Below are 25,859 nucleotides of genomic sequence, written 5' to 3' on the forward strand. Positions count from 1 at the left end.
GCCAATTGCAATGCAAATCCATAATCTCCCATTTAGAAGAACAGGTCCGGCTGTTGGGTGGGGGTAGGGAAGGTGCCGAGCAAGGTCTCTAAAAATACTGTGAGAGCGTCTTCACCCTTTCAGATGTCTTGGTTCCTTTTCTGTATTAGTGAGAGATGTACTTATAAGACAGAAAGACAGCAATTTCGCCACGTCTCTTTTCCCTTCACCGGAACTCAGAGCGTTCGCCCTGCAATGAGAAACTGATTCTGGTTCCTGTTTTTTCCCAAGCACCACCCTCCCCCAGTTATTTGCATACGTCAATAAATACTGCTGCGTCCTTCAGCAAGGTTAAAAAGACACCGCACACAGGACCCTTTCTTTTCCCTTCCCCAGCTCGAACACTTAAAAAAAAAAAAAGCAGTATTAGCCCTCTTGATTAGCAAACTGCCTTCTTGCGTTGATAATTGTTTCATTTAGCTGCAGTGAACCACGAGGGAGGAAATCCTTGGCATTTGTTAGAAGGACTCAGCTGCACAATCATTCTCTGGCCTCCCAGTAGCTGCAGCTACTCCATTTTGTTAGGAGTCAGTTAAAAAAAAAAACAAAAAACGTTTTTAAAGAGGTAAAAAACCTACTGAAACGTTTGGAACTGCCTGCTTCTTGTTACTCTAAGGATTATGGTTTTACTGCTTATTCCCCAATTTTCTTGTCTCCAATTCTGCCGCACAAGAGATTTCTTGGCATCTCAGTGCTTCAGGTCTCAACAGGAGCCTGAGAATTTCTCTGCAGAGTGAAGAAATGCTTCTGGTTGGATTTAAGGTCAGAGAGAGAGTGCGCCCCAGCGAGCGAGCGCCTGTGATAGGGTGGGGGTGGGGCTTTAAAAAAATCCCTCGGAGATTTAAGTAGACAGTCAAGATAATTCTGGGGTTGCCAGATTTTCAATTTTGAATCCTCCTGCTGCTGTCTTGGTCACAAGACTTTGGCAAATTTAGAAGCCATTCTCTTATCACTAGTATTAGCAGCAAAACACTATGGTTTGAAGACCCTTAATTACCATATGCTAGAAAAGTGTTAAAAATAGAGTACAAAGTCCCAAATTCTTATACATTGTAATTATAGTGCATTTCCATCACTGCTTCATTTAGCCATATAAGGAGTGTATGGTATTTTCCATTTCACATAGAAGGGCTATATTCACCTCTACCATACAGCCTGTTTTCTTATTCAAGGATGAAAATTACTAATCACTCAAAGCCTGGAGATTGCCATACATGTAGTTAGCTTGTCCTTATAACATGTTAATTGCTTTAAATATATGAATATTACGGTGCTGAGACCCTGAAAACAAATATTTTTGAAATGTTAAAGGAGTATATGACCAAACATATAATTATTTTTAGATGATGATTCAGCACAATTGCAACAAAGTTATTAATAAATGTATGCAGTTACTTAATTAACCCAGATACTTCTAGAGGAATCTTTCTCAGGACACTTGTGAGAAGGCATTCAGATACACAGACATCCTCATGATAACTACTGTTAAAATCAGTGTATCAGATAATGAAAATATTATTATGCAAAATTATCAAAAAAATGGGATTAAAAGTAGTTATTTTATTAAAGACTATCATTAAAATGGTTCATTAATATCCTTTATTTCAAAGTTTCATACACAAAATATGAAGAGCCTTCAGCTCACCACTATTTTGTGCATGAAAATTCACAGCCACTTCATTCTCCCTTCTTTTCCTCATCCCTCTGCCATTCCTCCCTTCACCCTCTCCCAGGGAAAAAACCCAACTCAATATAATATACAACACAGATTGTCGGCTACTAACAATAAAATCTATTTAAGAGATTGCTTTTATGTTCCTCAGTTCCCTTGGTCTAAAACAATAGCTTTGATCAATATTGTAAAATACAATACAAAGAGGCAAATGAAGCTTGGATTTCAATAGCACAAAGTTCTATTGGTGCCAAAGATGGTCATAGAAAGAGACATTTTCATACTTGGTTTAAACAGTGCTGCAGTAAACCATTATAATCTGGGATTTGAGTCACAGTGAGCTAGAATTGTCTCTATAATAGCCATATCATCATGGCTGAAATAGGCATTTGATTATAATTTTAATATCACTCTGCTTTTCCGATTGCTTGACTCAAGGCTTGTTGTTAATGCCTTCAGTTTAAACTACATGCTCTTCGTGGAAAAATTAATGCTGTACCTCAGCAAATAAGCCAAAAAGTAAGCTGGACTCAGAATATTTTATAATAGCTTTAATTAATATTAATATATTCATTGGATTTTAAAAATTTTACACCAGGAACACCTATTTCTCTTCTCAACAATCCTTAAAAATGTAAATTTCACTTTCTGCATAAATTCACTCTGTCAAGGTCAAGACACACCTTTAATAAATAAGACCCTTTCAAACAAAAGGTTAGCAATAGATTAAGATAATATTTACAAAGGTAATATGCAGTGTCTCTCAGCAACTGCCTGTATAGTTTGTTTTGTGTTCTTGGGGTTGTTTCTTGGTTTTGGGGTTTTTTTAGTTTTGTTTTTGCTTATTTACAGAGAAGTGAGAAATAGATACCTTCTTCCCCTCCCCCACCACACACAATAGATACTCTTTTACATGCAATAACCCAATTTCAAGTAACAAAATCTTAGTAGCAGTTACCTTTGAGTGTCCAGTTTTTAAGAATCGATAAAATTTAAAAGTATACAGTATTTATTTTCTTCTTTCAGGTTGATTATGTGACCGCTCTGGCAAAAGCACTTTGACAACTGTAAGAAGAGAGGGCATGCGCAAACAGGGAACTGTGGGGGCTGAAGTCCTTCACAAGGTACTCGGTCTGACTTCAGCACGTTCAGCTGGGAAAGGAGGAAGTCTCACAAATACAGATTTCGAGGGGAAAAGGTTGTGTCCTGATTATAATATATTCTCCTAACCAATCTAAATCATGAGTTGTTGAAATAAAAGGGAGAAAAATAAACTGGTTTGTCAACTTGCCATAGGAAGCCAGGATAAAGGGAAACTAAACTGTAGTACTCAGAATAAATAAACCAAGCAGAGCTACCTTAAATGGTTAGAATGGTAATGACTGGGTAGACAGCAATAGGAATCCTACTAGAAAGAGACTGGGGTGGAGAGGAACAGGCAAGGGAGGGGTAACTACTGGAGAATGTTAGATACTTGAAATCTAACCATACTTAAACACTTAAAATTTTTTTTTAAATTTTTTAGCAGAGATGGCATAAAAGAATCACTTTTAATATAGAATTTTAAAAAACCTTAATATTAAATGTGATATTAATCCTGGAGGTCAGGTGAAAATAGATTTTAGTCACAAATATTTAATATCCATCAGATTTCTTTGTATTAGTTTTCAAGGCAGGAACAAATCACTTATTTTAAAATTGTACCTGTTAAGCTCTGAATCAACTCATTTCTTTATTTTTACATGTCAAAATAAAAGTTTATGCTGGGTGTGGTGGCTCAGACCTGTAATCCCAGCACTCTGGGAGGTCAAGGTGGGTGGATCACAAGGTCAGGAGTTCCAGACCAGCCTGGCCAACGTGGTGAAACCCTGTCTCTACTAAAGATACACAAAACTAGCCAGGAGTGGTGGCACCCTCCTGTAATCCCAGCTACTCAGGAGGCTGAGGCAGGAGAATCACTTAAAGCCAGGAGGCTGAGGTCACAGTGAGCCAAAATCGCGCCACTGCACACCAATCTGGGCGACAGGGTGAGACTCCGTCTCAAAAAATAATAATAAATAATAAATAATAAAAGTTTACCTTGCATTATTCATACAAACTATTACCCAAGTAAAATTCAACTCATTCTAAAATATTTGGTGAAACATTTAAAAATAATTGTATATGTGTAGTATTTTACTGCATAAGACAACGACTTTTTTCTTCAAGACAAAGAGTAAATAACAGTTTCTTCTTCTTTTTATTTTTTTGAGACAGAGTCTCGCTCTGTTGCCCAGGCTGGAGTACAGTGGTGTGATCTCAGCTCACTGTAATCTCCACCTCCCAGGTTCAAGCGATTATCTTGCCTTAGCCTCCCAAGTAGCTGGGACTACAGGCACCTGTCACTGCACCCAGCTAATTCTTCGTATTTTTTAGGAGAGATGGGGTTTCACCGTGTTAGCCAGGATGGTCTCCATCTCCTAACCTGGTGATCCACCCACCTCAGCCTCCCAAAGTGCTAGGATTACAGGTGTGAGCCCTTAAGCCTGGCCCAGTTTCTTCTCTTTTCTTTTAATTTTATTTTATTTTTTTAAAGATGGGGTCTTACCATATTGGTCAGACTGGTCTCGAACTCCTGACCTCAGGTGATCCACCTGCCTGGGCCTCCCAAATGCTGGGATTACAGGCGTGAGCCACCACACCCGGCTGCCTAGCCCAGTTTCTATTAAAAACTTTTTTTTTAGTATGGTTTTTCCTATAACCTCATGATTCCAAGGCTGGAATCTCACAACATATAAAAATCAACTGTTATTTATCTATAGCTTCTAAGAGCAATAGTTCAAAAACCAGTTTGTTCTTGTAGGCAGAAGATATTTCTTGTGGGATTTGGTTTAGTGCCCTTCACCCAAAGGGTTAGGAATAAATGTCAGTTGTTGACTATGCTGATTGACCTTGTAACTAAAAATGTTAAGCATCATTTAAAATTTTCTTAATTTTCTATTTCCCTTCTTCACCAATCAGAACTGAAGTATTATAAGAAACCACTGATATGTAGCATATTGAAATCTTTGTTTCTAGTTATTTCTTAAAAAAACAAAACAAAATAGGCCAGGCATGGTGGCTCATGCCTGTAATCCAAGCACTTTGGAGGCCAAGGTGGGTGGATTAGGTGAGATCGGGAGTTCTAGACCAACCTGACCAACAGGGTCAAACCCCATCTTTTTTTTTCTTTCTTTCTTGATCCCAGGAGGTACTGAAGGAATTTTTTTCTTTTTCTTTTTTTTACCTGAAACCCCATCTTAAAAATAATAATAATAATAATAATTTAAGAAAAGTTTTTTTTTTTTTTAAGACAAAGTCTTGCTTTGTCGCCTAGGCTGGAGTCAGGGGTGCGATCTCAGCTCACTGCAACCTCCGCCTCTTGGGTTCAAGCCATTCGCCTGCCTCAGATTCCAGAGTACCTGGTATTCACAGACTCGTGCCATCACGCCCAGCTAATTTTTGTATTTTTACTAGAGATGGGTTTCACCATGTTGGTCAGGCTGGTCTGGAACTCCTGACCTCGTGATCTGCCCACTTTAGCCTCCCAAAGTGCTGGGATTACAGGAGTGAGCCACCTGGTCGAGAAGCTATTTTTTGACCCCCTGAGATTCTAGCCTAAGTGTTCAAGAAAAGAATCATTTTGAATGAATCCACCAAAAGATCTACGTAAAATAACTGAATGCTTACTTATTCCTACTGTGACCTTAGCTTCTATTTCCCATTTTTTCTCTTCCTCTATCCTCCTAAAGAAAGCTCTACTTTTGGGAAGCTGCTATACTCACCATTTGCATTCCAGAATTTGCAAGGATCAACTCAAGGTTAATTTTATTCCTGAAGAATTTGCTACCAAACTTTTGCCACATTTTCAAGTACTCTAACTAAAATAAAATAAATCCTTCCTGACATCCTTACAGCTTTAAGAAATAGATTTTTGAGGCCGGGCGCGGTGGCTCACGCTTGTAATCTTAGCACTTTGGGAGGCCGAGGCAGGTGGATCACTGGAAGTCAGGAGTTTGAGATCTGCCTGGTCAACATGGTGAAACTCCGTTTCTCAAAAAAAAAAAAAAAAAAAAAAAAAAAGAAAGAGATTTTTTTCATGCACTTTGGGAGCCCAAGGTGGGCAGATTACAAGGTCAAAAGATCAATCGAGACCAGCCTGATCAACATGGCAAAATCCCGTCTCTACTATAAAAATACAAAAATTAGCTGGGCATGGCAGTGCATGATTGTGGTCTCAGCTACTCAGAGGCTGAGGCAGGAGAATCTCTTGAACCCAGGAGGTGAAGGTTGCAGTGAGCCAAGATCGCACCACTGCACTCCAGCCTGGCAACAGAGCGAGACTCTGTCTCAGAAACAGAAAAAAACAGATTTTTTAAATTATTTGAAATTAGGATATCAACTTTTAATCAGTAATGTGGAAATTTTTAAGTTATTCCTTTCAAAGTTATGACCTTGAAATGATTTCTCTGGGCTTTATTAATCCACCTGACTCCAAGTGCAGGTCTACTAATAATATGCACAACAGAGAAAAATAAACTTTGGCTCTAACCCTTGTTAAATCATAATTAACACTGCCCATACTTAAAGGGATTGTACTGTATTGAAAAATAAACTAATCTCTGCTTTTTTTTTTTTCCTAAAATGAGCCTCAAATGTAAAAAGAAAATTACTCAAGCACTAAAACCAAGGTATAAATACAAATGAAGCAAAGAAAAAATTATAAGCAAACCCTCAACAAGGACAAAGCCCTTTTTGTTAAACTTTTTTTTTGACAAAGCCCTTTTCTACTGAAATGTTTTTTACTTAAACATAAAAGAGGTATCTTTTTTTTTCGAGACAGAGTCTCACTCTGTCACCCAAGTTGGAGTGCAGTGGCACAATCTTGGCTCACTGCAACCTCTGGCTCACTGCAAGCTCCGCCTCCCAGATTCATGCAATTCTCCTGCCTCAGCCTCTTGAGTAGCTGGGACTGCAGGCACGTACCACCAGGCCCAGATAATTTTTATTTTTATTTTATTTTGAGACAGAGTTTCGCTCTTGTTGTCCAGGCTAGAATGCAGTGGCACAATCTTGGCTCACCATACCCTCCGTCTCCCAGGTTCAAGTGATTCTTCTGCCTCAGCCTCCCGAGCAGCTGGGATAACAGGCATGCACCATCACGCCTGGCTAATTCTGTATTATTCAAAGAGACAGGGTTTCTCCATGTTGGTCAGGCTGGTCTGGAACTCCCGACGTCAGGTAATCTGCCTGCCTTGGCCTCCCGAAGTGCCGGGATTGCAGGCTAATTTTTATACCTTAAGTAGTGATGGAGTTTCACCTTGTTGGCCAGGCTGGTCTCGAACTACTGATCTCAAGAGATCTGCCTGCCTCAGCCTTCCAAAGGCTAGGATTACAGGTGTGAGCCACTGCACCCAGCCAAAAAAAGAGGCACTTTCTGAAATTTTGTCTTCAAATCACAGAATTTCACCATAAACCATCAGCCCACCTTTCTTTTTCTTTTTCTTTTCTTTTTTTTTTTTTTTTTGAGAGTCTTGCTTTGTCTCCTAGGATGGAGTGCAGTGGCGTGATCTTGGCTCATTGCAACCTCTTCCTCACTGCATAAACCCCTTTCGAGTAGCCATTAAAGGCTATAAAAATACTTCAGAGTTAACTCACTGAGATCTATAGTTATTCCTCGGTATCTTGTGGGCTTAGTTCTAAACCCCCACCCCACCAAATAATAAAATCCACAGATGCTCAAGTAAGTCCCTCATATAAAATGGCATAGTATTTGCATATAACCCATGCATATCCTCCTATATACTTTACATCATCTCTAGATTACTTATAATACCTAATACAATGTAAGTGCTATATAAATAGTTGTTATACTATATTGTTTACGGAATAATGACAAGAAAAAAGTCTTTACATGTTCAGTATAAATGCAACCATTCACTTTTTTCCCAAATGTTTTTGGTCTGTGGTTGGTTGAATCAAAGGATAGGTGGAGATGGAACTCACAGATAAGAAGGGACAACTGTACATAGGTCATATATATCATTTTGAGCTTCCTTCCTTTTTTCCTTCCCTACTTACATCCCTAGCACAATGCTATGTCCTAGTAGTTGGTAGGTATACTATACATGCTTGCTGAGTATATGGATAAATGGATGGATGAATAAAGCAAAGTTTTTTTATATTATTTAAAGCAGCCAAGTTCAAGTAAGTATTAAATTCATTTAGAAATATTAAATCCATTTAGAGGGAAATGAATTTTCCCTCGGCTGCAAGGATGAGAAGGGGAGTAGTATAAAACAGAAAACGACTGTGGCCCTTATGATGTTCAGACAAGAAAAAAGTAGACTATTTTATTATCATCATGAAATAACAGACACATACCCCACCCCTCCACAGAAATTGTTTCTCCAAGGTTGCAACAGACAATCTGAGCTAAGACCAATAGATGCTTGTCAGTCTATCTTGCTTGACCTTGCAGCAACATTGACATAACTGACCACACTTTCTGGATATACAGTCATAAATAGCATTAACAATATTTCAGTCAAGCCACATATATAATGGTGGTCCCAAAGACTATAATGAAGCTGAAAAATTCCAATAATCTCCTCACATTGTAGCTGTCAGTGTCATAGTGCAAATGCATTACTCATTTATTTGTGGTAATACTGGTATAAACAAAGCCACTGTGCTGCCATTTGTATAAAATTATAGCACGTACAATTATATACAGTACAAAATACTTGGTAATTACAATAAATGACTATTACTAGATTGATGTATTTACTTTTTAACCATTATTTTACAGTTTACTCTTTAGTAGAAAGGTGATGCATGCCTGTAATCCCAGCTACTCAAGAGGTTGAGGCAGGAGAATCAGTTGAACTTGGGAGGTGGAGGTTACAGTGAGCCAAGATCATGCCATTGCACTCTAGCCTGGGAAACAGAGCGAGACTCTGTCTCAAAAATAAAAATAATTAGAAATTGTAAGAGTTCATAAAAGTTTATAGAATAAGGGTATAAAAAATATTTTTGGGCCAGGTGAGTTGGCTCATGCCTGTATTCCCAGCACTTTAGGAGGCCAAGGCAGGCAGATCACTTGAGTTCAGGAGGTCAAGACCAGCCTGGTCAACAGGTGAAACCCTGCCTCTACCAAAAATACAAATAAATTAGCTGGGCGTGGTGGCAGGTACCTGTAGTCCCAGCTACTCAGGAGGCAGAAGCTAGAGAATCACTTGAACTCGGGAAGCAGAGGTTGCAGTGAGCCGAGACTGCACCACTGTACTCCAGCCTGGACGACAGAGTGAGACTCTGTCTCAAATATAAATATAAATATATATATACAAATACAAATATATATATACACACACATATATATGTATATATACAAATAAATATATATACACATATATGTATATATACATATTTATATGTATATATTTTATATAATTATATATGTATAGCTATACATATATATAATATATATTATAGTTATACTATATATAATATATAAAATATATACATATAAATATGTATATATACATATATATGTGTATATATATTTATTTGTATATATACATATATATGTGTGTGTATATATATATTTGTATTTGTATATATATATATATATATTATAGCTATATAATGTATTGTAATTTTAAGCTGTAATTACAAGAGTCCAATCTTTTAAAACACTAAAAAGTTTAAAAACTTAAAAAATTGCAATAAGCTAAGGTCAATTTTCTTGGAGCAGGGGTCAATTTATTATCAAAGAAAAGTTATTTTTATAAATTTAGTGTAGCTTAAGTGTCAATGTTTATAAAGTCTACAGTAGTATATAGTAAAATCCTACGCCATCACATTCATTCACTGCTCACTCACTGACTCACACCAGAACAACTTCCCTTCCTACAAGCTCAATTCATGGTAAATGCCCTATACATGTGTACCATTTTTAAAATCTTTTATACTGTTTTTATGTTTGTTTGTTTTGTTGAGACAGAATCTCCCTCTGTTGCCCAGGCTAGAGTGCAGTGGCCCAATCTCAGCTCACTGCAACCTCTGCCTCCCAGGTTCAAGCAATTTTGGTGCCTTAGCCTCCTGAGTAGCTGGGACCACAGGTGCCTGCCACCAAATATATGACTAATTATTTTTGTATTTTTAGCACAGATGGGGTTTCACCATGTTTCCCCAGCTGGTCTTGAATTCTTTTTCTTTTCTTTTTTTCCTTTTCCTTTTTTTTTTTTTTTTTTAAAGACAGGGTTTCACCATGTTGGCCAGGCTGGTCTTGAACTCCTAACCTCAGGTGATCCGCCTGCCTTGGCCTCCCAAAGTGCTGAGATTACAGGCGAGAGCCATTATGCCCAACCTGGTCTTGAACTCTTGAGCTCAGGCAATCCACCTGCTTCAGCCTCCCAAAGTGCTAGAATTACAGGCATGAGCCACCGTGCCCAGCCTATTCTGTATTTTCACTGTGCCCTTCTGAAGTTTAGATATACAAACACTTACCATGGTGTTACAACTGCCTACCGCATTGTGTAGGGTAACATGCTGAACGGGTTTGTAGGCTATCCCATCTAGGATTGTCATAATTTTTTTAATTTTTCAAAAAAAGTTTAAAAAGTTAAAAGATTGCAATAAGCTAAGGTCAATTTTCTTGGAGCAGGGGTCAATTTATTATCAAAGAAAAGTTATTTTTATAAATTTACTGTAACCTAAGTGTCTATGTTTATAAAGTCTACAGTAGTATATAGTAAAATCCTACCCCCTTCAGGTTCATTCACTGCTCACTCACTGACTCACACCAGAACAACTTCCCTTCCTGCAAGCTCAATTCATGGTAAGTGCTCTATACATGACAACTGACACAACAACAAAATCACCTAACGATGCATTTCTCAGAAAGTATCCGCTTTGTTGTTAAGCAACACATGACTGTACCTTCCCCTTTCCTCCTTCCATATGCTGTCCTTTCTTGGTTTTCTAACATATGGGATTGTATGTGCTGTCTCTATCTTTTTTGCTAACTGACTTTAAATACTGAGTTTCTTCTCATCCTATATGAGTGGCTTTCCCAACTATAAAGAAAGAACTAAGTTTAACCTACCTTATTGATAGCTGTATTTGCAACACTTATCACTGTGCCTCCCATATAAGAAATAGGAATTCAGTAAGCATTTGTTGAATTAAAAATTAAATGTATAGGAGAGGACTCAAGATGGCGCTGTGAGAACAACCCAGGATTGAAGCTCACGGTCGATGCGCGGAAGGGGTGATTCAGGGCTGCATTTCCAGACGGATCTTTGTTGCCCACAGAACAGGGAAATTCCTAGGTATAGAGGAGACGCGGGACGCCAGGCAGAGGTTTTGGCTGGCGCAGCCGGCGGCCGGTGCGGCGGCAGCCCGCGCTGTGGAAGCGCTACACAGCAGTCCGCACAAAGCGCACTCGTCCGGGTGCCCTGTTGGGCCGGCAACCTGAGACTTGGGAGGGCTGAACTTGAGACTGAACGGGACTTGGACAGTGAGCCAGCCTGGGAGATTCCAGGGTGACAGCGTTTGGGGTAGCGCAGTGGGACAAATAAAATGGCGATATCCAAACGCTCCCCATGGAGGGGTTCCCTGAGGCCGCAGCTCTGTGGGGAAGGGGCGCCCGCCATTACCGAGGCAAACTGCCCCTACTGAGGTACACGCCCATTGCTGACGCAGCCTGCCGTTGCCGAGGCAACCCGCTACAACAGAGAGACTCGGCCGCAGGGCATAGCCCATGGCAGCAGGGCGGAGACCACAGCAGAAGGGCAGAGCCTGCAGCAACAGGGCGAACCTCACACCAGCAGGGCGGAGCCTCGGCAGGCAAATAGTGACTAGACTGCCTCCTAGCTGGGCAGGACAGCGCGGCGGACACTCACAAGGAAAGCCCCCAACACCCCCCAGACAGAGCATCTGAGAAAAAAAGGGTTTTTTTATGAGTTATGTTGCAGCAGAATTAAACATAGCAGCCTAACAGCCCTGAATAAACAACAGAGCTCACAGCTCAGCACTTGAGCTCCTACAAAGTACAGACTGTCTCCTCAAGCAGCTCCCTGACCCCTCTATATCCAAAAGACTGACATTTGGCAGGCATCATTCTGGGACAAAGATAGCAAAAAAAGAAACTGGTAGCATCCCTCACTGTTCTGCAGCTGCTATAGGTGCACCCCAGAGAAGCAGGGCCTGGAGTGGACCTCAGCAGTCATACAGCGAAGGGGCTAGACTGGTAGAAGAAAAACCAAGTAACAGAAATACTTCATCATCAACAATCTGGGTGTCCATTCAGAGACCCAATCGAAAAGTCAGCAACTACACAGACGACAGGTGGATAAATCCACAGAGATGGGAAGAAACCAGCGCAAAAAGGAGGAAATCACCCGAAACCAGAACACCTCGCCTCCTAGAAAGGACCAAAACTCCTCACCAGCAAGGGAACAAAGCTGGATGGAGAGTGACTGTGATAAAATGACAGAATTAGACTTCAGAAGGTGGATAATGAGAAACTTTTGTGAGCTAAAAGAACATGTTTTAAATCAATGCAAAGAAACTAAGAACCTTGAAAAAAGATTCGAGGAAATGATAACAAGAATGGATAACTTAGAGAGGAATATGAATGAATTAAAGGAGCTGAAAACACAATACGAGAACTTCGCGAAGCATGCACAAGTTTCAATAGCCGAATTGACCAAGCAGAAGAAAGAATATCAGAAGTCGAAGATCAACTCAATGAAATAAAATGAGAAACCAAGATCAGAGAAAAAAGCGCAAAAAGGAATGAACAAAGTCTCCAAGAAATGTGGGACTATGTGAAGAGACCTAACCTACGTTTGATAGGCATACCAGAATGTGACGAAGAGAATGAATCCAAGCTGGAAAATACTCCTCAGGACATTATCCAGGAAAATTTCCCCCACCTAGCAAGACAGGCCAACACTCTATTGCAGGAAACACAGAGAACACCACAAAGATATTCCGCAAGAAGAGCAACCCCAAGGCATGTAATTGTCAGATTCAACAAGGTTGAAATAAAGGAGAAAATACTAAGGACAGCCAGGGAGAAAGGTCAGGTCACCCATAAAGGGAAGCCCATCAGACTCAGAGCAGATCTCTCGGCAGAAACTCTACAAGCCAGAAGAGAGTGGGGGCCAATATTCAACATCCTTAAAGAAAAGAACTTTCAACCCAGAATTTCATATCCAGCCAAACTGAGCTTCATAAGTGAAGGAAAAATAAAATCCTTTGCGAACAAGCAAGTACTCAGAGATTTTGTCACCACCAGGCCTGCTTTACAAAAGCTCCTGAAAGAGGCACTACACATAGAAAGGAACAACCAGTACCAGCCATTCCAAAATCACACTAAATTCTAAAGAGCATCAGCATAATGAAGAATCTACAACAACTAACGGGCAAAACAGCCAGCTAGCATCAAAATGGCAGTATCAAATTCACACATAACAATATTAACCCTAAATGTAAATGGACTAAATGCACCAATCAAAAGACACAGACTGGCAAATTGGATAAAAAGCCAAAACCCATCAGTGTGCTGTATCCAGGAAACCCATCTCACATGCAAGGATACACAAAGGCTCAAAATAAAGGGATGGAGGAAGATTTACCAAGCAAATGGAGAGCAAAAGAAAGCAGGAGTTGCAATTCTCATCTCTGATAAAATAGACTTTAAAGCAACAAAGATCAAAAGAGACAAAGAAGGCCATTACATAATGCTAAAAGGATCGATACAACAAGAAGAGCTAACGATCCTAAACATATATGGACCCAATACAGGAGCACCCAGATACATAAGGCAAGTTCTTAACTACTTACAAAGAGACTTAGACTCCCACACAATAATAGTAGGAGACTTTAACACTCCACTGTCAATATTAGACAGATCAAGCAGACAGAAAATCAACAAGGATATCCAGGGCTTGAACTCAGACCTGGAGCAAGCAAACCTGATAGACATTTACAGAACTCTCCACCCCAAATCCACAGAATATACATTCTCCTCAGCACCACATCACACCTACTCTAAAACTGACCACATAATTGGAAGTAAAGCACTGCTCAGCAAATGCAAAACAACTGAAATCATAACAAACAGCCTCTCAGACCATAGTGCAATCAAGTTAGAATTCAGAATTCAGAAACCGACCCAGAACCGCACAGCTTCATGGAAACTGAACAACTGGCTCTTGAATGTTGACTGGATAAACAATGAAATGAAGGCAGAAATAAAGAAGTTCTTTGAAACCAATGAGAATGAAGACACAACGTGCCAGAATCTCTGGGACACATTTAAAGCAGTCTCTAGAGTAAAGTATATAGCAATAAGTGCCCATATGAGAAGAATGGAGAGATCCAAAATTGACACCCTATCATCAAAATTGAAAGAGCTAGAGGAGCAAGATCAAAAAAACTCAAAACCCAGCAGAAGACAAGAAATAACTAAGATCAGAGCTGAACTGAATCAGATTGAGATACGAAAAACCCTCCAAAAAATCAATAAATCCAAGAGCTGGTTTTTTGAAAAGATCAACAAAATAGACAGACAACTAGCCAGACTGATTAAAAGTAAAAGAGAGAACAACCAAATAGATGCAATAAAAAATGATAAAGGGGAAATCACCACAGACTCCACAGAAACTCAAACCATCATCAGAGAATATTACAAACAACTCTATGCATATAAACTAGTAAACCTGGAAGAAATCGATAAATTCCTGGACTCCTGCATCCTCCCAAGCCTAAACCAGGAGGAAGCTGAAACTATGAATAGACCAATAACAAGGGCAGAAGTCAAGGCAGCAATTAAGAGCCTACCACACAAAAAAAGCCCAGGTCCAGACGGGTTCACAGCCGAATTCTACCAGACACACAAAAAGGAGCTGGTACCATTCCTTCTGAAACTATTCCAAATAATCCAAAAAGAAGGAATCCTTCCCAAATCATTCTATGAGACCAATATCATCCTGATACCAAAACCCAGCAGAGACCCAACAAGAAAAGAAAACTTCAGGCCAATATCCATGATGAACATAGATGCAAAAATCTTCAATAAAATATTGGCAAGCCGATTGCAACAGCAAATCAAAAAACTTATCCATCATGATCAAGTAGGATTCATCCCGGGGATGCAAGGCTGGTTCAACATACGCAAGTCTATAAACGTAATTCACCACATAAACAGAAATGAAAACAAAAACCACATGATTATCTCAACTGACGCAGAGAAGGCATTTGACAAAATTCAACAGCCCTTTATGCTAAAAACCCTCAATAAACTCGGTATCGATGGAACGTATCTCAAAGTAATGAAAGCTATTTATGACAAACCAACAGCCAATATCATACTTAATGGGCAAAAACTGGAAGCATTCCCTTTGAAATCCGGCATGCCCTCTTTCACCACTCCTATTCAATATAGTACAGGAAGTTCTAGCCACAGCAATCAGGCAAGAAAAAGAAATAAAGGGTATTCAAATTGGAAAGGTGGAAGCCAAATTGTCTCTATTTGCAGATGACATGATAGTATACCTAGAAGACCCCATCCTCTCAGCCCAAAATCTCCTGAAACTGATAATCAACTTCAGCAAAGTCTCAGGATATAAAATCAATGTGCAAAAATCACAAGCCTTCCTCTACACCAATAACAGACTTAAAGAAAGCCAAATCAAGAACGAACTGCCATTCACAATTGCTACAAAAAGAATAAAATACCTAGGAATACAACTCACAAGGAACGTAAGGGACCTCTTCAAGGAAAACTACAAACCGCTGCTCAACGAAATCGGAGAGGACACAAACATATGGAGAAACATTCCATGTTCATGGTCAGGAAGAATTAATATCGTAAAAATGGCTATACAGCCCAAAGTAATTTACAGAATCAATGCTATACCCATCAAGCTACCATTGACTTTCTTCACAGAACTGGAAAAAACCACCATGAACTTCATATGGAACCAAAAGAGAGCCCGCAGAGCCAAGTCAATTCTAAGCAAAAAGAACACAGCGGGGGGGCATCACACTACCGGATTTCAAACTATACTACAAGGCTACAGTAATCAAAACAGCATGGTACTGGTACCAAAACAGAGATATACACCAATGGAACAGAACAGAGGCATCGGAGGCAACACAACATATCTACAACCATACAATCTTTGATAAATCTGACAAAAACAAGCAATGGGGAAAGGATTCCCTGTTCAACAAATGGTGTTGGGAAAACTGGCTAGCCATGTGCAGAAAGCAGAAACTGGACCCCTTTCTGACACCTTACACTGAAATTAACTCCAGATGGATTAAAGACTTAAACATAAGACCTGGCACCATAAAAACCCTAGAGGAAAATCTAGGCAAAACCATCCAAGACATAGGAGTAGGCAAGGACTTCATGAACAAAACACCAAAAGCATTGGCAACAAAGGCCAAAATAGACAAATGGGACCTAATCAAACTCCACAGCTTCTGCATGGCAAAAGAAACAGTCACTAGAGTGAATCAGCAACCAACAGAATGGGAAAAAATTTTTGCAGTTTACCCATCTGACAAAGGGCTGATATCTAGAATTTACAAAGAACTCAAACAGATTTACAGGAAAAAAACAAACAAGCCCATTCAAAAGTGGGCAAAGGATATGAACAGACACTTTATGAAAGAAGACATATATGAGGCCAACAATCATGTGAAAAAATGCTCATCATCACTGGTCATCAGAGAGATGCAAATCAAAACCACATTGAGATACCATCTCACACCAGTTAGAATGGCGATCATTAAAAAATCTGGAGACAACAGATGCTGGAGAGGATGTGGAGAAAAAGGAACACTTTTACACTGTTGGTGGGAGTGTAAATTAGTTCAACCATTGTGGAAGACAGTGTGGCGATTCCTCAAGGCCTTAGAAATAGAAATTCCATTTGACCCAGCAATCCCATTACTGGGTATATATCCAAAGGACTATAAATCGTTCTACTATAAGGACACATGCACACGAATGTTCATTGCAGCACTGTTTACAATAGCAAAGACCTGGAATCAACCAAAATGCCCATCGATGATAGACTGGATTGGAAAAAATGTGGCACATATACACCATGGAATATTATGCAGCAATCAGAAACGATGAGTTTGTGTCGTTTGTAGGGACATGGATGAATCTGGAGAACATCATTCTCAGCAAACTGACACAAGAACAGAAAATGGAACACCGCATATTCTCACTCATAGGCGAATGATGAAAAATGAGAACACATGGACACAGGGAGGGGAGTATTAAACACTGGGGTCTATTGGGGGGAAAAGGGGAGGGCCAGCGGGAGGGGGAGGTGGGGAGGGATAGCCTGGGGAGAAATGCCAAATGTGGGTGAGGGGGAGAAAGGAAGCAAAACACACTGCCATGTGTGTACCTATGCAACTGTGTTGCATGTTCTGCACATGTACCCCCAAACCTAAAATGCAATAAAAAATTTTTTAAAAAATTAAATGTATATACAAAAGGCAAAAAATGCCAAGGTAATCTAGGTGGCAACAAACAAACCTAGAAGACTTATGCTATCAGATATTAAGACCTATATATAGCTGCTGGGGGAGGGGAGATGACGGCACCTAGGCTCTCCTCTTCTCTCCCCCTTCAAAAGAAAAAAAAAAGACCTGTATATATTAAGAAATAGATATATACACAGATGTTAAGACCCATATATATTAAAATATAAATAAATAAATAAAATATTAAAACCTAAAGGACTTACACTATCAGATATTAAGACTCATATAATGTATGGTTATTGGAACAGGATAAACAAATAGACAAACAGAACAAAATTAAAAGTCTAGAAATAGGTGGATCTATGTATGATCACCAGAATTCCAAAAACAGTAATACTGCAGTAATGAAAAGACTGTCTTTTCAATAAAGAGTATTGGAGTCAACTGAACATCCATATGTCAAAAAAGAGATCTTTACCCTTACAACACCATAAACAAAAATAAATTCCAGATGGACTGTAGCCCTAATTGTAAAATATAATCAATAAAGCCCTTAAAAGAAAATCTAGGAGAATATCTTCACAATGTTAGGTTAAGCAACAGTTTCTTAAACAGGTCACATCCTGGAATGAGACACCAATAGAAAGAAAAAAGGACAGGTGTGGTGGTGGGTGCCTGTATTCCCAGTTACTCAGGAGACTGAGGCATGAGACTAGCTTGACACTAGGAAGCAGAGGTTGCAGTGAGTCAAGATCATGCCACTGCACTCCAGCCTGTGTGACTGAGCAATACTCCATCTTAAAAACAAAAAAGTCACAAAACCAGTAACCATAAGTAAGACAGTATTAGAATAAAAACTCTCAAAATAGGAGAAAATATATGCTCTATCTATATATAGATTTTTTTTTCAACAAAAGACTTTAACCAGAATATATAAAGAACTCCTACAAATAAATAAATCAGTAAGAGTAAATATTGCCCCAAGAACAGGCAAAAGACTTCACCAAAAGATATTCAAATGACCAAAAAACATATGAAAAGGTGCTCTATCTCCCTAATCAACAACAACAACAAAAAAAGCAGAATAAAACCGGAAGGCTAAAACTGGAAAAGGCAGACAATACCAAGCATTAGCAAGGATGTGGAACAACTCCCCCTTTTTTAAGTAACCCATTTTTCATACACTCCTAGTAAAAGCATAATTTAGTATAACTATCCAAACATATTGCAAAATCATTTAGCAGTATCTATTGAAGCTAAACATTCACAAACCTTATGACCTAGCAATTTAGCCTCTAGATATATACCCAATAGAAATGTAAGCATGTTAACCAAAAGATATGTTCAAAGCGGCATTATTCATAACAGCCAAACATGAAAACAACCCAAACATCCATCTATAATAAAATGGATAAATAAATTTGTGATAGACTCATATAATGGAATATGATAAGTCAAAGATAATAGATGCCAATATTTTTATTTTTATTTTTTTTTTGTAGCTTGCATTACAGGTGCCTGCCACCATGCCTGGCTAATTTTTGTATGTTTTTGTAGAGATGAGGGTTTTGCCATGTTGCCCAGGCTCATCTTGAATTCCTGAGCTCAAGGGATCCTCCCACCTCGGCCTCCCAAAGTGCTAGGATTACATGCATGAGCTACTGGGCTTGGCCTGACTCCAACTATATGGAACCACATACATAAATTGCATAAATGCAATGCTGAGTGAAATGTCTGATGCAAAAAAGTATATACTATATGTTTCCACTTTAAGTGATTCCACTTAAAGTTTCTTTTTTTTTTTTGAGACAGGGTCTCACTCTGTTGCTAGCCTGGAGTGAGGTAGTGTGATGATCGCTCACTCCAACCTCCAACTTAAAGTTATAATAAAACTAATTTATGGTATTAGAAGTCAACATAGTAATTACCTTTACAGGGAAATAATGATTGCTAGTGAACATAAAAGGGGACTTCAGTGATGCTGGTGACATACTTACTATTTGTTGAACTGGGTGCTGTTATACAGACGTGTTCACTTTGAAAATTCAGTAAACTAGGCTAGCTGCGATGGCTCATGCCTGTAATCCCAGCACTTTGGGAGACTGAGGCAGGAAGATTACAAGGTCAAGAGATCAAGACCGTCTTGGCTAACATGGTGAAACCACTCCTCTACTAAAAATACAAAAATAAGGCCGGGTACAGCAGCTCAAGCCTGTAATCCCAGCACTTTGGGAAGGCCAAGGTGGGCAGATTATGAGGTCAGGAGTTCGAGACCAGCCTGGCCAACATGGTGAAACCCCGTCTCTACTAGAAATACAAAAATTAGCTGGGCATGGTGGCAGGCGCCTGTAATCCCAGCTACTCGGGAGGCTGAAGGAGGAGAATTGTTTGAACCTGGGAGGCAGGGGTTACAGTGAGCCAAGATCATGCCATTGCGCTCTAACATGGGGGACAGGGCAAGACTCCATCTCAAAAAAAATAAAATACAAAAAGTAGCTGGGCGTGGTGGTACAGGCCTGTAATCCCAGCTACTCGGAAGGCTGAGGTAGGAGAATGGCTTGAACCTGGGAGGCAGAGGTTGCAGTAAGCTGAGATCACACCACTGCACTCCAGCCTGGGCAATAGAGCAAGACTCCATTTCAAAAAAAAAAAAAAAGAAATGATAATTTGCCCAAAGTGACATAACTAGTAGGTGTATAAGCCCAAGTCTATTTAGAGCTTATATTTATAGCTTATTTTCCAAGGCTTAACTCTTATCCCTCACCAACTGCCACACCAGGCATAACTAGGAATAACTTCAGTGCCTACATTTTCTTTACAATCAGGCCTCTGCTTTAATGTGCTTCTTCCTTTGGTGAACATATTTTTTCTCAATCAAAATTCAGGCTTAGCCAGGCATGGTGGTGCAAGCCTGTAATCCTGGCTACTCAGGAGGCTGAGGCACGAGAATCACTGGAACCCAGCAGGCAGAGGTTGCATTAAGCCAAGATCTTGCCACTGCACTCTAGCCTGGGCGACAGAGTGAGACTCTGTCTCAAAAAAAAAACAATGGGGAAGGTGGCTCACGCCTATAATCCCAGCACTTTGGGAGTCTGAGGCAGGTGGATCATTTGAGGTCAGGAGTTAAGAGACCAGCCTGGCCAACATAGTGAAACCCCGTCTCTACTAAAAATACAAAATATAGCCAGGCATGGTGGAGCATGCATGTAATCCCAGCTACTTAGGAGGACAAGGCAGTAGAATTGCTTGATCCCAGTAGACGGAGGTTGCAGTAAGCTGTGATTGAGCCACTGCACTCTAGCCTGGGCAACAGAGCAAGACTCCATCTCAAAAAAATAAATAGCCTGTAATCCCAGCACTTTAGGAGGTCCAGACAGGCAGATTACTTGAGGCCAAGAGTTCAAGACCAGTTCACTGGCCAACATAGTGAAACCCCATCTCCACTAGAAATAAAAAAATTAGCCGTGTGCAGTGGCGCACACCTGTGGTCCCAGCTACTCAGGACGCTGAAGCAGGAGAATCGTTTGAACCCAGGAATGGAGGTTGCAGTAAACCGAGATTGTGACACTTTACTCCAGCCTGGTCAACAGAGCAAGACTTCGCCTCAGAGAAAAATAAATAAATAAAAGTCAAAGCATGTGGTCTGACAATTTAAAATAAATTTCAGAAAAATCCAAGACTTGTGATTGTTGGGCCTTTTACCTTTCTCTCCAAGACCTCATTACCTAGAACAACCCCTATTCAGATTATTCTCAGCTTCTTTTTTTAGACCAAACCTAGCTCCTCTTAGCATTCCACAGTTAAACCCATCTCCCAGGCAGAAACCTCCACCTAAACTCTTCATCCAAAAGCCTCAGAGCATCTTAGGGAGAGATTTCAATTAGTGTTAGCCTTGTGAAAAATGTCTCTCCGAAGAAAAAGACAAAAGGAGAAAAGAGTTTTGTTTTGTTTTGTTTTGTTTTCCAAATAGAAACACTTGCTATGGTTTGAATGTCTGTCTCCTCCAAAACTCATGTTGAGGCCAGGCATGGTGGGTCACGCCTGTAATCTCAGCACTTTGGGAGGCCAATGTGGGTGGATCACCTGAGGTCAGGAGTTCAAGACCAGCCTGGCCAACATGGTGAAACCCTGTTTTAGAAAAATAAAAATAAAAAATAAAAAACTCATGTTGAAATTTAATCTCCAATGTGGCAGTATTGAGAGGTAGAGCCTTGAGAAGGTAACTAGATTATGTGGCCTCTCCCTTCATGAATGGATTAATCCATTTATTGATTAATGAGTTAATGAATTAATGGGTTATGACAGAAGAAAGACTGTTTGCTTTACAAGAAGAGGAAGAGAAACCTGAGCTTAGTGGGCAGATCAACTGAGGTTAGGAGTTCAAGACCAGCCTGGCCAACATAGTGAAATCCCATCTCTACTAAAAATACGAAATTAGCCAGGTGTGGTGGCATGCGCCTATAATCCCTGTAATACTAGGGAGACTGAGGCAGGATAATCACTTGAACCCAGGAGGCAAAGGTTGCAGTGAGCCAAGATCGTACCACTGCACTCCAGCCTGGGTGACAGAGTGAGACTGTGTCCCAAAAAGTAAACATAAATAAATAAATAAAGAGTGTGTGTGTGTTTGTGTGTGTGTATCATGGGTGTAAGCACCAGAAAGAACAAAAGGGTGATGTGACTGACAGATCTGGTAGAATGTTTCGATTAGATGGTCACTAAAGGCCTCCTTGACTAGATGAAACCTGAATTTAAAAAAGGAGCCATCCACATGGCTGGTGGTAGAGGATGCAGAAAGAACAGCTAATGAGGCCGGGCGCGGTGGCTCAAGCCTGTAATCCCAGCACTTTGGGAGGCCGAGGTGGGTGGATCACGAGGTGGAGAGATCGAGACCATCCTGGTCAACATGGTGAAACCCCGTCTCTACTAAAAATACAAAAAATTAGCTGGGCATGGTGGTGCGTGCCTGTAATCCCAGCTACTCGGGAGGCTGAGGCAGGAGAATTGCCTGAACCCAGGAGGCCGAGGTTGTGGTGAGCGGAGATCGTGCCATTGCACTCCAGCCTGGGTAACAAGAGCGAAACTCCGTCTCAAAAAAAAGAACAGCTAATGTGAAAATCCTAATGCAGCAGTAAGGCTTTCAAGCTAGGGTTGGCAAATTTTTCTGTAGCACCACACAGTAAATATTTTAGCTTTTGTTAAGTCACAGAAAGTCTCTTATTGCATATTTTTCCTTTTTGTTATTGTTTTACGACCCTTTAAAAATATAAAAACCATTCTTAGTTCTGGCAGTACAAAAATAGGTCTCCAGAAAAATTTGACCTCTGCCTTAGTTTTCTGACTCCTGCTTTAGAGAAACATACAATCTATTGCAGCTAGAGAGTAGGACCAGAAGGAAAGCAATACAAGATGAGGTGTGAAAGGCAGTCAGCAGCCAGATCATAGAGGGAACCTTTTAGGCTAAGATTTTTTTTTTTAAGTGTGATGGGAATCTCCTGCAGAGTTTTAAGCAGGGCTATGACATGATCTGATTTATGCTTTAAAGGTCACCTTGGCTCTGTGTGAAGAACAAACTGTGGAAAAATTAAGAGTAGAAAAACAGATTAGGAGATTGGTTATTATATTATCCAGGCAAGTAAGAACAAGTGTGATGATGGTGGTAGAGATGGAAAGAACTGAACAGGAGGTGAGCTGAACACTTTTAATGAAAGCCATGTTTATTACTCATTAACAAAATCACGGAAGGATTCTTGAAATTTTCTTTAAAAATGAAAAGGGCTTGTGTTGACCTATAAATCTCATATATGTAAGGGTGTGTATGTGTGTGTGTGTGTGTGTGTGTGTGTGTATATATATATATATATATAATTTTTTTTTGAGACAGAATCTCACTCTGTTGCCAGGCTGGAGTGCAGTGGCACAATCTCAGGTCACTGCAACTTCTGCCTCCCATGTTCAAGTGATTCTCCTGACTCAGCCTCCCAAGTAGCTGGGACTATAAGCATTCGACACCAAGCCCAGCTAACCCAGCTAATTTTTGTATTTTTAGTAGAGACAAGGTGTTTTTTTTTTTTTCTGAGACGGAGTTTCGCTCTCGTTACCCAGGCTGGAGTGCAATGGCACAATCTCGGCTCACCGCAACCTCCGCCTCCTGGTTTCAGGCAATTCTCCTGCCTCAGCCTCCTGAGTAGCTGGGACTACAGGTACCCGCCACCATGCCCAGCTAATTTTTTGTATTTTTAGTAGAGATGGGGTTTCACCATGTTGACCAGGATGGTATCGATCTCGACCTCATGATCCACCCGCCTCGGCCTCCCAAAGTGCTGGAATTACAGGTGTGAGCCACCGTGCCCGGCCGAGACAAGGTTTTATCAGGTTGGCCAGGATGGTCTCGATCTCTTGACCTCGTGATCTAGCCACCTCAGCCTCCCAAAGTGCCAGGATTATAGGTGTAGATATTTGAACTTTTCATAGATATCTTTTCCTCTCTTCCTAGTGAAATGATTCTGTTTTCCTGTATATATCACCTGTTCCTGATATTCATTACTTTCCCTTCTTCACCTAAAGGCATGATAAAGTATACTTAAAATGTTCCTCTAGGCCAGGTGATGTGGCTCACGCCTGTAATCCCAACACTTTGGGAGGCTGGAGCAGGAAGATTGCTTAAGCCCAAGAGTTCAAGACCAGAGTGGGCAACATAGCAAGACTCCATCCCTAGTAAATAAATAAAATAAAATGTTCCTCTAATTTTAGAGTATACTGTAGTCAACCAAAAGAAAACTGCTCTTTTAAAATCTGAGAAACTTCCAACTTTCCTTGGCAACACACCCTTCTCTCTCAGTTTTCATGATGAGGGAGTTGTAAACATAGGTTCATCTCACACAACTTGAACTCATTTTCTTGTTCTTTTGTTGACCAGGCAAAGTGGCTCATGCCTGTAATCCCAGCACTTTGAGAGGCCGAGGTGGGCAGATCATGAGGTCAGGAGATCAAGACCATTTTGGCCATGGTGAAACCCCATCTCTACTAAAATACAAAAAATTAGCTGGGTGTGGTGTCACATGCCTGTAGACCCAGCTACTCAGGAGGCTGAGGCAGGGGAATTACTTGAATCCAGAAGACGGAGGTTGCAGTGAGCTGAGATCCTCCCACTGCACTCCAGTCTGGCAAAAGAGCAAGACAGCAAGAACCCTTGTTAAAAAAAAAAAAAAATCCAAGATGGCTGATCGCTAACATCTCGGGATTGCAGCTCCCAGTGAAAGCGCAAAGAACAAGAGGATGCCACACTTTCAGACAAATTTCAGTCACTCACGGAGCAGAAGATTCCCAGTGGAGGAGCTGCATGGGTCGCCAGCGCGACTCTTGTGGCCAGCGCAGCAGTTTCACCGGCACCTCAGCGGGGCAGCTCTCAGTGCAGAGTAAACGGGACTGGTTCCCCTTCTGACGAGGTTTGGAGGAGCCACACAGGTCGCCAGTGGACTCTTGTGGCCGACGCAGCAGCTGTGCCGGCACCTTGACGCGGCAGCTCTTGGTGCAGAGTAAACGGGACTGGTTCCCCTTCTGACCGAGGTTTGGAGCTCCGGGAAGGCAGAGTAGCCTATTACGGACTCAAGAAGGAAGCCAGACTGGAGATTCCTGGGCAGAAAAGCACCAAAACGCCGCTGTTTTGACCCGCGCAGTGGGTTGCTCAAATTTCGGCCCTGGGAATTAACAACTTGGACATCCACTCAGAGACCTAATTTGAAAGTTGGTAATTACAAAGACGACAGGTGGATAAATTTACAATGATGAGAAGAAACCAGCGTAAAAAGGCTGAGAATACTCAAAATCAGAACGCCTCAAGGGAACAAGACTTGATGGAGAACAAGCGCATCCCATTAACAGAATCAGGCTTCAGAAGGTGGATAATAAGAAACTTCTGTGAGTTAAAAGAACATGTTGTAGCCCAATGTAAAGAAACTAAGAACTTTGAAAAAAGGTTTGACGAAATCCTAATGAGAATAGACAACTTAGAGAGGAATATAAGTGAATTAATGGAAATGAAGAATACAATACAGGAAATCCGAGAAGTATGCACAGGTTTAAACACTCGAATTGTTCAGGCAGACGAAAGGATGTCAGAGGTCAAAGTCCAACTTAATGAAATAAAATGAGAAGACAAGATTAGAGAAAAAAGGATAAAAAGGAATGAGCAAAGTCTCCAAGAAATGTGGGACTATGTGAAAAGACCAAATTTACGGTTGATAGGTGTACCTGAATGTGATGGAGAGAATGAATCCAAGCTGGAAAATATTCTTCAGGATATTATTCAGGAAAACTTTCCCAACCTAGCAAGGCAGGACAATATTCAAGCCCAGGTAATACAGAGAACACCACAAAGATATTCCTTAAGAAGAGCAACCCCAAGGCACATAATTGTTAGATTCACCAGGGTTGAAACGAAGGAGAAAATACTAAGGGCAGCCAGAGAGAAAGGTCACAAAGGGAAGCCTATCAGACTTACAGCAGATCTCTCAGCAGAAACTCTACAAGCCAGAAGAGAGTGGGGGCCAATATTCAACATCCTTAAAGAACAGAACTTTCAGCCCAGAATTTCATATCCAGC

The 25,859-nt window shown here is 40.5% G+C and overlaps 1 protein-coding gene across 25 annotated transcripts in view; it reads right to left on the reverse strand.

Moving 5' to 3' along the window:
* Nucleotides 1–25,859, reverse strand: part of CPEB3 (cytoplasmic polyadenylation element binding protein 3) — a 248,366-nt gene that overhangs the window by 201,958 nt on the left and 20,549 nt on the right. For 5 of the 25 annotated variants that reach the window (XM_078346027.1, XM_035268467.3, XM_078346019.1 and 2 more), the window contains exon 1: nucleotides 2,670–2,780. The exons of 12 other annotated variants lie outside the window; for them this stretch is intronic. The gene's annotated coding sequence lies outside the window, so the exon portion shown is untranslated. Of the gene's footprint in view, nucleotides 1–115; nucleotides 218–617; nucleotides 818–2,669; nucleotides 2,781–25,859 lie in introns of those variants that run through there. 8 more of the 25 variants (XM_078346024.1, XM_078346022.1, XM_078346017.1 and 5 more) reach the window with 2 other exon arrangements.

The sequence above is a fragment of the Callithrix jacchus genome, chromosome 12, assembly GCF_049354715.1.
Source record: "Callithrix jacchus isolate 240 chromosome 12, calJac240_pri, whole genome shotgun sequence".
NCBI lineage: Eukaryota > Metazoa > Chordata > Mammalia > Primates > Cebidae > Callithrix > Callithrix jacchus.